This window comes from Parus major, chromosome 1, assembly GCF_001522545.3.
Source record: "Parus major isolate Abel chromosome 1, Parus_major1.1, whole genome shotgun sequence".
NCBI classification, from domain to species: domain Eukaryota; kingdom Metazoa; phylum Chordata; class Aves; order Passeriformes; family Paridae; genus Parus; species Parus major.
The window spans coordinates 59,758,319-59,770,502 of NC_031768.1; the positions used below are offsets into that span (position 1 = coordinate 59,758,319).

Below are 12,184 nucleotides of genomic sequence, written 5' to 3' on the forward strand. Positions count from 1 at the left end.
ATGTCCAAACCATGTGGTTTGCAAAGCACCACACAGCACATGCTGTTACTTTTGCTTCTACAATCATCTGCCAAGTTACTCTAATATCTGTGTGCTTCTGGAATAATCTTTTTTCACTTTGATTTGGAGCTGACTGAATTAGATCTTTCCTTGTTTTCTGGAAGAACAGACATTTTCTTAATAACTTCCTTTTACCTGTGAATGATACTTCTCAGAGAAGAGCCTGGCTCTTCTCTGACTTCTTTTAGAAAACATACTTCTCTGAGTATTTTCTCTGACTGTAACTGTCTATGAAAAAAATATGCTTCTGCCAACTATCTTACTTCTTCAGAAATAATATTTTTCTGCTGCTGTAGCCCTGCAGTCACTGACAATTTTCAGTTGCATTTTTAAAACCCTTCCATTGCTTCTACCATTCATTCAGCTGGCTTCAAACCAGAGGCTCGGGATCCAACAGGGGCAACACTCACACTACTCTGTTTAGAGTTGCCAAGCACATTGCTGCACACCAGGTGTGCATGGTATGTATTGCATGTATTATTGACTTGTTCTAAATATAGGATAGTTAAATATAGGATAGGATAATTATATGGACACTGACAGCCTTATCTTGCTGCACTAGTTAAAAACACCAACCCAAGAGCCTACCTTCACCTTGTAGTTCTGTCCCTTTGCTCTGATTTCTGTACCACTTTATGGAAACTGATTGACATAACAATGAGGTAAGTTACCCTTCTTGAAGCTATAGGGGCAGTAGCACTACACAGCTTCCAGTCCCTGCATCTGAAGCTCAGCCAAAGCATGTCTGTCAGTGGTGCCCTTCACCTAACCCTCTTCCCTTGTGGATTAAGGGTATGCCATCAAAAACAGCTGAGCTACTTGGTTCTGCAAGGTACTTGACAGCTGAAGCATCATAGGGGCCCATGTGCCTGCTGTTATCCCATTTCACCTCAAAGATGGTTTTAAACTAATTCATTTATCTTTGCAGTAAGTAGAAAGATCTTGCAGTCATGCTCCTTACCACAGTTCAAATGCCCAACAGTATATTAGGTCACATTAATATGCTACTGATAGTAAGCCCTTTCTTGTTCTTCTCTGCTCAAGGATTACAATAGAGATTTTGTATCTAGAAAAATACCATTTACAGGTCATGGTAGGCCTATGCAAGCTGGAGAGAACATCAGAATGAGCAGAAACACCAAAGGCTTCACCTTTTGGAAGACAAATCATTACCACAATTGTTCTTTTTTTTCCTTTTACATTAATTACCTAGACTGTCAACCTTTCGAGATAGGAAACAGTCTTTTGCACATGGATGACTGAGGTGGAAAAGTCCACAGCCGATAAGAAAATATTGTAAAGTTCAGTCTCATATCAGGCTAGGCTCAGAATCATAGCTTCTTTCAAAAGCCCTTGCTACAAAGGCATGGTAATCCTGGTATTAACAAAAAATGTTTTGAGGAAGGGTATGATAAGAAGGAGACTAGGCTGTTTCACGTATCTGTTTATTTACTTTTCATTCTTGTTGCTCACTGAAGGAGGCAAGCACATCACCCATGATTCAGGGCCTCTAGAGAAGCTCTCAAAATGCTTCATAGATTGTTCAAGTGTACCTAACTAATTATCAGGTCCCATTTATTACCCTAATATCCATTGAATTTATAAGCTGCATTTTCCCTATTCTTGTTATTAAATAACATTAATTATGATAATGGTGTGCCCTGAGGACAGCACACGACATGATCACATTGAATATTGGTTTTGCTAGTTGTTACTGTGCAATTAACATTTGTTACTATTGTAGATTCTCAATATGGGCCTCTTTATTTACATTATATACTTGAATGAAGTGTACTAAAACATGTCTGAGAAAGACTTTATTCACTGTTCCAGTAAAAGAGGGCATTTCTAGCAAGGCATTCTGCCTGGGGAAGCAGGGTGAAATTTCAGAGGCACAGATCGAAGCCTGAGGTAATTAGTGAAATGTTTATCCAAATCATGCCAATTATTGCGACAGGTATGGCAAAGTGGAAAACTATTAAAGAAATGAGATTAAAAATGTTTTTAATGCATTTGTAGAGGTCAGTTCCATCAGTGACTGCTGGTCTCTGTCTACTGACAACCTGAGGAGACAGGATGGGAGCAAGGCAGTTTTGAATTTGACAGCTGCCTGTGTGATTGGCTACAAATTCAGAAGCCATGGGCCTGGATGTTCAGCAGAGCATTTGGGCACATCTTGACTCGCAGAAAGTATGTAATCCCTCCCAAATTACAAGCATTCAGTTACAGGAAAGCATCTCCTTTCCCAGCAGTAACATGGATTTGCAAAGTGCTCGTCTTCCTCATGCTTATCTCTTGTGCATCACTGTATTTCTGTCCAGCACCACTCACAATTGCCCTGTGAGGTGTGAATGTGGTCACAAGCAGCTGGAAGACACAGGTGCCATTCTGCTCAGAACAGCACCAGTGCTGCTTTCTTTTGTATACTTGTGCTTTTTTTCCTTTTAGCAGCAGCATGAGACTTCTTGTTCTTGGCACAGTGTCTTTATCACTATCCTCCAAACCATTCCTATTTTATAGGTTTCCAAAAGAGCTACCACTTTTCAGCTTACATGGCAAACAAGTCAATATTCCTAGATTCCCTCACTGCTGTCCTCATTTCCACTCCATGTTCAATTTGCTGCTGGGCAATGCAAAGAGGGAGATGAGCTGTGCTCATTTGTCCCGAGGCCCAGAGGGGCTGCGCGTGTGCACTTGCCTTGATGTCATTTGTGTGAAGCTTTTGTTCTCTGAGTACCAAAGTCCTTCCTGAACTCAGGCCTCTTGTGCAACAATATTAACAGGACAGTGCAGTGTCATGAGTAGTAAATCCTATATGTGACAGAGGAAATAGTGTATTGACCTGCTGAGGGATTTACATACCTCCAAAGACAGCAAGCTCTGCCTGTGAGGCTGGCTTGTTCCACTTTCCATTTCCAGCAGGTACTATCCAGTGCTTAAAGGTGAATGACTTGAATAGATATGTATGTGGATTTAAAAACTGTCCTGGTTGAATATATTCTTATATCCATGGTGCTATTAATCATTACCCAGTGTAATGCCTTTTCATAAGATACAGAGATTTTGCTGTTGTGCTTCCTTTAAATATAGAGTGCCTGTGGCTGTGCTGCTAAAAAGCATGATTATGTATTTCCCAAAGGCATGCAGAGAAATAAGAAGCTAGCTTTTTTAAGTGATCCCTCTGATCTTTCATTAGTAAGCGTTTAATTTATAGTAGCATCTCACATTACAAATACTTGTCTGTCTGTCTTTGTCTGCAAGCTCTCAGGGCTGAGAGGAGATCCACAGAAGAATTTTGGGGGCATGATCTCCAAAGGACAGCAGGACTGAGTTCTCTCTCTTATCCTTTTACGAATGCAGCATCATGTCTCCAGGGCAACCTGAATTCTGACAGTCATGGGAGCAAGGACATGGCATGGATATTCTATTTGATTCCTGCAACTGAAAAGAGATCTGAGACAAAAATCAATATGTCACTAAAATAAGAGAGTTCTTTTTACAGTTAATTTTATATAAAGGTTCATTTTCTCTATTCTTGTGCAAATGTAATTCAGAACTGCTAAGTACTGTGTTTGTTTTGTTGATCTTTCCCCTTCTACATATAGCAAAGGCCCAAACAAACTGAAATAAATAGGTTGCAACATAAAAATGAGGAGTGAGCCTACCATAAAACTGAGTATGCATTTTGTAAGGGAGCCTGAAAACAGTGTTCATATTTCAAAATGTATAATTTTTTGCAATATTTTTAAGCAGTGAATCATAGTTCTGGTCAATTGAAAGTGATTTTTCCAACAACAGCTGTCTGAAATAAATACCTTATCATTTCCCTTTGAGGCACTGAGCACTATCCTAAAGCAATATTGAAGCATATGTTGCAGCTAAAGGAAAGCATTTCTGTTCTGCTTTGGTTAGCTTTCTTAGAAATAGGTGAACATGATTTTTCTACACAAGAATGAATCACAAAAAAACTCAGCTGTGAAAACAAAATTGTGACAGGTAACTCAAACACTTTCAGTCAGTTTTAATATGTGCTTTTAGTAAGTGCTTCATAAAACTATCATTAAAGAAAACTGGGTCATGCAGATGATTTTATTTTGACTCTGTGCTTTCTTCTTTATATCATCCCCATAAAAAGCTGCAGGACATAAAATGTGAGTCAATCAAAAAAACTCCTTAGAGAGGCTCCTTTAGTTTTGTGGATGTTTATTGCTGCATTTGATACTTGGATCTTACTCAGTTCCCTCAATTATGCTGCAACTTGGATCCATGGGTTCCCTCAGCACTGACACATTCTGGCTCACATAACTCCATGCTAGCCATGGCAGACATACAGATTCAGAGTCGATACTGATGTTTATGTTGTAGCTTTTGTTCAAACTATGTGTTGCTGACATAAATGACATTGCAACAAAAATATGGTGTGATGATGGTGAGATATTTTGAGAAAAATCTCCTGAGCAACCCTGCATTCACTTAATGTTTTAGGGGCTAGGTTAGCAGCGATTTTTTGCTTTTAATGAGACTGGGAAAGTTCAAGATAATTCTGCATTCTCCTTATCTAGTAGATGTGTTCATCAGAGTGACATAGCTTGGGTTTTAGAGTCTTGTCCCATGTACAATTGTATTTCTCTAATTTCCTTTAATAATGGCTTCTTGAGAAGGGACTGACTGTGTGTATATTGGTTAAGAAGTGCAAACTTCAGCTGACCCCTCTTCATTAGTTTATATTACTATTTAACATAAAAGTCTGTTAGAAAATACAGGCACAACAAAATGGGAAAGTTGGACTGCTCAAACTAAATGTTCTTTTAGGAGAAAAAGATTTAGACAAAGCTAGTTTCAACATCTTCAGGATGACAGATTTCAATACAACTTTTGAAGCAGCTCTTATTTCTTACTTTGAATATTAGGAGTAATCTGAAATAAACTTTAAAATTGAAGAAGTGCCATTGCAAATTAAAACAAATATTAAAATCTCAATTTATGCTGAAAAAAGCCCGTCTTCCACAGAGCTCATCTTATTATTTATGTATATTTATCTGCATGAACCAGTCCTCTTATTTCTTCAATAAATATTTCCTTCATAGATTGTAGATTGTTATATTCCCTTCAATAAATGTTTAGCTAAGTTTTACATACAACATTTAGCTCCATTAGTCCTTCCTAAGATGACCCTTCAGCTCTTAGCTCTCCAGATTCTGCCTTATTAATGTCAATTAGGTGTTCATCAGTTTTCACTTACATGCACTTTTAGAAGGAGAGTGACATTTGAACTTTGTACAGAGACTTGTTGTGGTTTTTTTCTGATAGGCTTTCAAAGTGGTGCTTTTAGATACAAAAAAAAAAAAAAAGCTTAATTGAATGACCTTGGCTTCCCTCTCTTCCCTATTTTCCAAAAGAGTCATAACCTATTGCACTTCAATTTGGATTTATTTTAGGCTTCCCAGCTATAACTCATAATTCATCACATTGTTCCAGAAACAATCTTCATGAAGGAGGCTCAACCCAGAAAGTGAAAAATAGTTGTTATTTTTGAGGCTGACGTGGAATTTATGGTAGGAGAGCATTTATAACTTAAGCAAAAACTTTTTAAGTATCTGAGGTTGAAAAGCTGATACTAGGAAACTAAAATAATATGGAAATAACTTCACAGTTTTGCAGGGAGAAAAAATATCCATACGTGCGAAAATTCATTCCTTGAATTATATTCACATCAGGACTGGATGCCTTTATACATACTCATTTATCCCTAGCAAACTGGGAAGAGGCTAGAAGGAAAGAATGATGTTGTTTTCCCACTCTAATAAATTATAGGAGAAAAGAGGTATACAGCAGCAATCCTTTTAGCAAGTGAGTTAAAGAGTGCACTGGCTAATGATGAACCACTTTCTATGGAGCCAATATCTGAGACTGAAAAAGCAGCCAGTCACTCCCTGGCTCTGCAGCAGTCTCAGTTATACACAAACAGAAGCAGGGAACAAAAATCTCATTTGGGATGCAGCTAGCCTGAAACAGATATCCATGGTGAGACACTCTTGGATACAAGAAGCAGAAAAAAGACAGCATCATGATGATAAAGACATTTCTACACCTGCCTATTAAAGATTTAGTGCAAGAAGAATTTATCGATGTGGAAACATGGCCCCTACCTTATTGTCTGAGCAGAGAGTGGTTCTGCCAAGCATCTTCCTGTGGGTAGCTATTCACCACAGTTGCTAAAGCTATTGAGGCTTCTTTGTGTGGTAGAATTCTTCCCCAGAACCTGGAAGGGTTGGAGTATTGAATTCTTATAGATTTATTTCAGTTCTCCTCTTTTTTCCTCCCTAATTCAAACCCTGCTACAGGCATACCATGCACTCACAAGCTTCCAATCCATGCAGGCAGGGAGAGGACCACAGTTAATTGTGGGAGGCAGATTAAGATAACTGTCTGTATGATCTGCATGCAGGACTCTGGGACCTTGCTGGGGCCAGAATAATTGCAATGAAGGGCAAATCTGCCCTTGCCCACTGCAGCTGTATTTCTGAACTGAAAATGTGGAAGAGAAGCTGCTTTCTGATATTTCAGTCAGCTTGGCTAACAGCCCAATTTGGCAGACTTGGAAGATTTTCTATCATGTTTCTCTGAAGTAAGAATAAATGGCATAATGTATGTTTGGCTCAAGAGATGAGAGTCTAAATTTTGAAGAATCTTTTCTTGTTTGTTATGGAACAAATCCTAAACTTATTGCTTAGAAGTCCAGACACCCTGCTGCTATGAGGCCCCATCTGAACATCTTGAGTAAAGGAGGCAAGTACTCTCTTGTGTGAATACTTGCTAACATTTCTAATCTCAGCTCTATTAATTACTGTGGCAGAAGTTATTTCACAATGGACAAGGCAGATCGACCTCCTGATCGGTCCTAGAAAGGCAGAGAGGACAAGGGGGATAAATACTGTGAAACTACTCCTTACTTGCATGGCAGCCACTTAAGACTTTGGGCAAGGCTTCAGGCCTGAGAAAAGGTAGATCATGAAGAGAAATAACCCACTTATCTTGGGTTCTGATAGAAACATGTGGAATTGGCAAGGTAGATTTTTTGTACCCTATCCACTGTATATTTTGCTTCAGTTTGTGCAGTACAAAGTTACCAAAGTACCATCCTGAGCACTACTGGCTTTGAAGCAATAAACATTTCTGTGTCTTTTGTCTGTTCTTGATCCTGCCTAGCTCAGCCATATTGGTAGTAGTAGGTTCAAGATTTTGAGTGGTCAGTTTAATATGTAATCCACACTTCTCATAAGAAAACCTTAAAGAGAAACTTGTAATCTGTGAATTTATGGTGGTTTTATTCTCCTTCCTGGACAATGCCACTGCCAGAGACAGCAATGCCAGCAGCACAGCTCACAAGATGAGCAACTCTGCAGATAGTGCACAGAGATCTCAAGGGTCTAGATATTTAAGATCTACAGACCAAGAGGCATGTAGGATTGTGCCACACTTCCAGGCCCTGAAAACACCATCCCAAAATTTCAGAGCCAGGAGACATATACCAGAAGCTCTCAGATCTGAGGAAGGAGAAGGGGAGATTTCTAGGAGATGCTCAAAGAATGGAAATCCCATGGCTTTTCCTACTATGTGTTTCGTGGGCATCTGCAGCAAGGTTTGCATTTGTCATGGAGCACCCCAAATGCACAGCATCTACAATGAAAAAACAGTGCCTTTTCATGAGTTTTTGGAGACAGAGCTAGTTTTGGCACTGTGCTGTGACCCTCATGCTCTCAAAAGTCATAACTGTCTACTTTTGGATGCTGTAATGTTCTTCCACAATTTTAGACTGGCTATGGATGCTGTTAGAAGGCCCACTGTGTGAAAGTGAATGCTTTTCTAAGTGGTAGGGATATCAGAATTCTCAAATTTTGAATATGCAGTTTCTACAGACCAACTCAGGAAAATCTGAACGGTTGTGGGAGGCAACGTTTTAATTCTTGTTTATTTTGTAGTGACCAGAGGTAACATTTGAAATTGCTGTAGCATTTTTACTTCCATTTGCAGATTGCAGATTTCATAGGTGTGTTTTGAATTGGATGATATTTAAAATTTTCAGCTTTGAGGACTTATCACGAGAAAATGTTTTGTGGATGTTATGTTTGTGTTTTAAATTACTGATCAGCTGTGATTAATCTGATTAGTCCTTTGACTGGAGGAGTGTGAATCACTTTCCCTCAGGTATAGCTGCTTGGGAACTGAAAGTGTGTTTTATGGACACAAGTCCAAAGTCCTCATGATAGGCTTCATAAGTGCCAGCAAAAAATGAATAAAACTTGTGAAAACAAGAATGTGAACTGTAAAATCGCTACCAAAGAGAGTGTGTTTAAATATTGAAGTGAACAATCCCAGATAGTTTGGAGCGGAAAATTTGCTTTGTTTATAGGGAGCACAACATCTCCAAAAAAATACAGGAGGATGGAGTGTTGTTAGCCAAAAGCCAATCTGCCATGGCCTCTCTCTTGTTTCATTTAATTCATTTAATGATGTGCATTATAGTCTTCTTTCTCCGTTATCTAGTATTAGCGTCTAATTTTTTTTCATCATATTGGATATAAACTGAGATGATACTGTTTTCTGGTGGTGATGATGACAGTGCTGTTCAAGCCTACCACTCTGGGAACTAGACCTGGGTTTTGAAGGACTCTCTGTGAGCTGGACCTGGAAAACATATGCTTTCATCAGTCTGTAGGGGGACATCTTAAAGAGGCCAAACTCTACTCCATACTGATTAACTAAGAAATTACTCCAGAATGAAAACAAGCATGAGTACTTTTGAGAAAGAATATGGTGGTAGGATCAATATATGAAATTCATATATAGAAAATATTTTGACCATGATCACAGAGTTGTTGGCAGAAAATGTGAAACGTAGCAATGAAGTTGAAGGTCTCCAGTATCTCAGAAGAGATTGTTTTGTGCTTGAGAACATGCAGACAAGTCCAGGAAGAAAGATTCTTGGAATTTAGAGGAAATCCTGACACATACAGATTTCTCTGCCATTTGAATAGAGGTGCCAACTCATTTGAATGCATATGCTTCCATCCATATTTTTATCACTTATTTGCATGCATAGGCACACAATTTCAGCTATGCATCTGTGTTTAAAAATGCACACAAGAGCCATGTATGACTCTGAGCATGTTTTTGTTAATATATATATATATCATGCCAGCCAGCCAAATAGCAATAATATTTCTCCTGCTTGCTCATTCTTGGATGGCTCATTTACATGTTTATGCAGCTCCTATTTTCTTTTTAAAATAAAAATCTATGAAGTTATCTGCCTAGGCTTTCACAAGGACACAAATCACTAAGCTTCTGATTTTTTTAATTAATTCTATCCACTTCATTTTTGCAGTTCTAGGCATTCCTGAAAGTGAGGCTATGCCATCATTCATTTGTTTCCAATGAATGGCTCCAGAATAAGCTCATAATTGTGGTCAGCATTTATGTCAACACCATCCATAACTAAACAAAAATTGATGAATATCAGCTTTTTTATATTTAAATTGTAGAGCTGACTTACTGTACTATCATACTAAATTACTTAACAGAAACAGAAATAGATTAAGATGGATTTTGGATTGCTTTGATTTATTTATAAATTTTCTTAAAAAAAACAAGCAGGTCACTGGTAAAAGAAAAAAAAAAAAAGAGAAATGTAACTAATCAAAACAGACTGCAGGTTACAATTAAAGTACAGTCACAGGATTCATTGCAGTCACAGTCATGCAGTTGTGACCTATGTGCTCTTTCTATCTGCTTTGTACTCAGCTACACTGTGCTTTATATAGATTGAAAGACCTACAGGGAAAGAGTTATAGCCTGGATTGTGGAACAGCCTTTGTGCTATGCCTCTAAAGGCAAAATGCATGTTTGTACCAACATCAGATTATGCCAAGAGGTGAAAATCCAGCTCAGCTATCAAAGGAAGGATGAACCCAAAATAGAAAATAAATTAGTAGCCTAGCATAAATCTTCCCACTTCAGCACTAGTGCTGGATATAAATTCTGATGGACAAAAAAGCTTTTCTGGGACATCCCAGCATTTGAACATGCACTCCTTAATCTGAAACATTTTGGGGCTTCCTGCATTTTGAAAGACTACACAGCTGACTTTTGCCCCATGGCTGGGGAACCAAGGATGGGATTTGCTCACACCTTTACAACCCTCTTTAATGGAGGATTTTAGAGAAAGTCAGGGTCAGACTAATCCTGAGTGAAAGGATCTCGTGCTGCATATTGATGGAAAAAGGAGCAGTTAGCAGTTATGTCAAGGGAAATTCTGATTGCATGGAAGTTGGGGGTTTTTCCTTCCCAGTGAGGGCATTACTCAGCAAGGTAATGATATGTGCAGCCATGGAAATTTAAAATCTCAGCTAGACAAGGACTTCAGCTTTTCATGTCTAACTTTGAAGTTAGCCCTGCTCTTAGTAGGGCTTGGAGCTCCAGATTTCATTAAATCATTCTGTGACTCTTTGACTTCAGACAGATGAAACACTGATATTTACACTTGATTTAGTCAATCAAGATCTCCCTTATAGCCAGGAGAGAAAAACTTGGTGTGGTTCATTTTCATACTGTGCTATCTAGGTCTGATAGGTTGCAACGCTGACTACAAAAGGTAGTTAGCTCGGGTTTGTGCACCTCCATGGCATTTAGATAAGACCAACATATTTTACCTTCTGTGGAGATGTTTGGGCAATGGGGATCCAGAACTCACAGGCTGCTTGACCTCAGAGGAACTTGATGGGAAGTGGGAGCCACGAAAGTCTTCAGCAGATGGTTGGTGAAACCCATATTCACACTTATATATTCCAAATATTTTTATTTCTATATCATGATAGATCCTGAAGGGCTCTGCAATGGTCCTTTTATTGAATGAATTCAACTAAAATAAATGTTTCAATCATTTGTATGCACTGGTGCATCCTTTGGGGAATTTCCAGTTTTATTCCAGGCTTATTCAAACAAAAAAAGTTTTAGAACAGAATTCTCATGAAATTTTACTTTTTTTGGAAATTTGCAGGGCCCAAATAAGGGTTGAATGCTGAAAAAAGATTTTTGAAGCTCTTGTATTCATGTTGAATGAGACTATAATTATGCTAGTCCTGTTGCAAATCTGCAAGAAAGGGAAACCAAGAATAAGAAATATTTGCATTGCAGTCAATTTGTTTACCTGACTGATAAAGTAACAGCTGGTGTATCAGGGTCACCCTGCATTGTGCGGGTTGAAGAAAACACATTTAGAAATATATTTAAGTGCAGTGGAAGAAAAGGTAGAGTGTACCTAACAAATCCAAGGCTAAACCTGTGACCTGCATCTGTGAGCTCTGGAAGCTCATCTGGAGAGGCCTTCTTACCAATGTGGTTGTGAAAAGTAAAGCTGTTTTCTCAGCCAAGGGACACTTTGCCAAGAGGAGTCAGAGTCTTTTTGCTGCCTTTCCTCTGAACTCCGTTCTGACTCTGACAAATAGGGACTTGGCATTTGCCAAAACAAGGACAGTAACAGGCGTTTTTTGTCAGCACATGGGAGCAAAGCCATTAAGATTCTTTTTTTTTTCCTAGGAGGTACCAGTATGTCTCCCAAAATCTGTCTCTTATACACATCTATTTTTTTTTTCCTAGGAGGTACCAGTATGTCTCCCAAAACTGTACACAGAGTTTTAATTAAGATGTGATGTTTACTACCATCTTTCTGAGCCAGAACAGATGTTGCTCTCCAGCAAAAGGCTCTTCCAAGATGACTGGAGAATTCAGTGACATATGGAAATTAATGGGATTTTTGTGGTCAAATTTATCTCAGCATCGCTTTCTACGAGGAGGTCTTGAATCCTGAGTGCAGTCTTTGGGGCTCTTTCATCCTGTAAGTCCAATGTTATTACTAAAAGCAATAAAGCAATGATGAAACCACTTCTTTGAAGGTCCTTAGGAACATTAGTGACTATTAATAACAACTGGGTAGTGAAAAAGCATCTTTATGCCAATAAGTGAACTCTCTTTCTCCTAGATGAAGAGATACTGACTTGCCCAAAGTGTGGGAACAATCTGGTAGGAGCACTGGGAATAGTCTTGAGAAATATTTGAGTGTGGG

At 38.6% G+C, this 12,184-nt stretch overlaps 1 protein-coding gene across 1 annotated transcript in view; it reads left to right on the plus strand.

Annotated features, from left to right (window-relative positions):
- The window catches only part of LACC1 (laccase domain containing 1), a 20,311-nt gene extending 9,303 nt beyond the window's left edge, over window positions 1-11,008 (plus strand). Inside the window, exon 7 of the mRNA XM_015640903.2 lies at window positions 3,322-11,008. The gene's annotated coding sequence lies outside the window, so the exon portion shown is untranslated. The remainder of the gene's footprint in view (window positions 1-3,321) is intronic.
- Window positions 11,009-12,184: the final 1,176 nt, after the last annotated feature.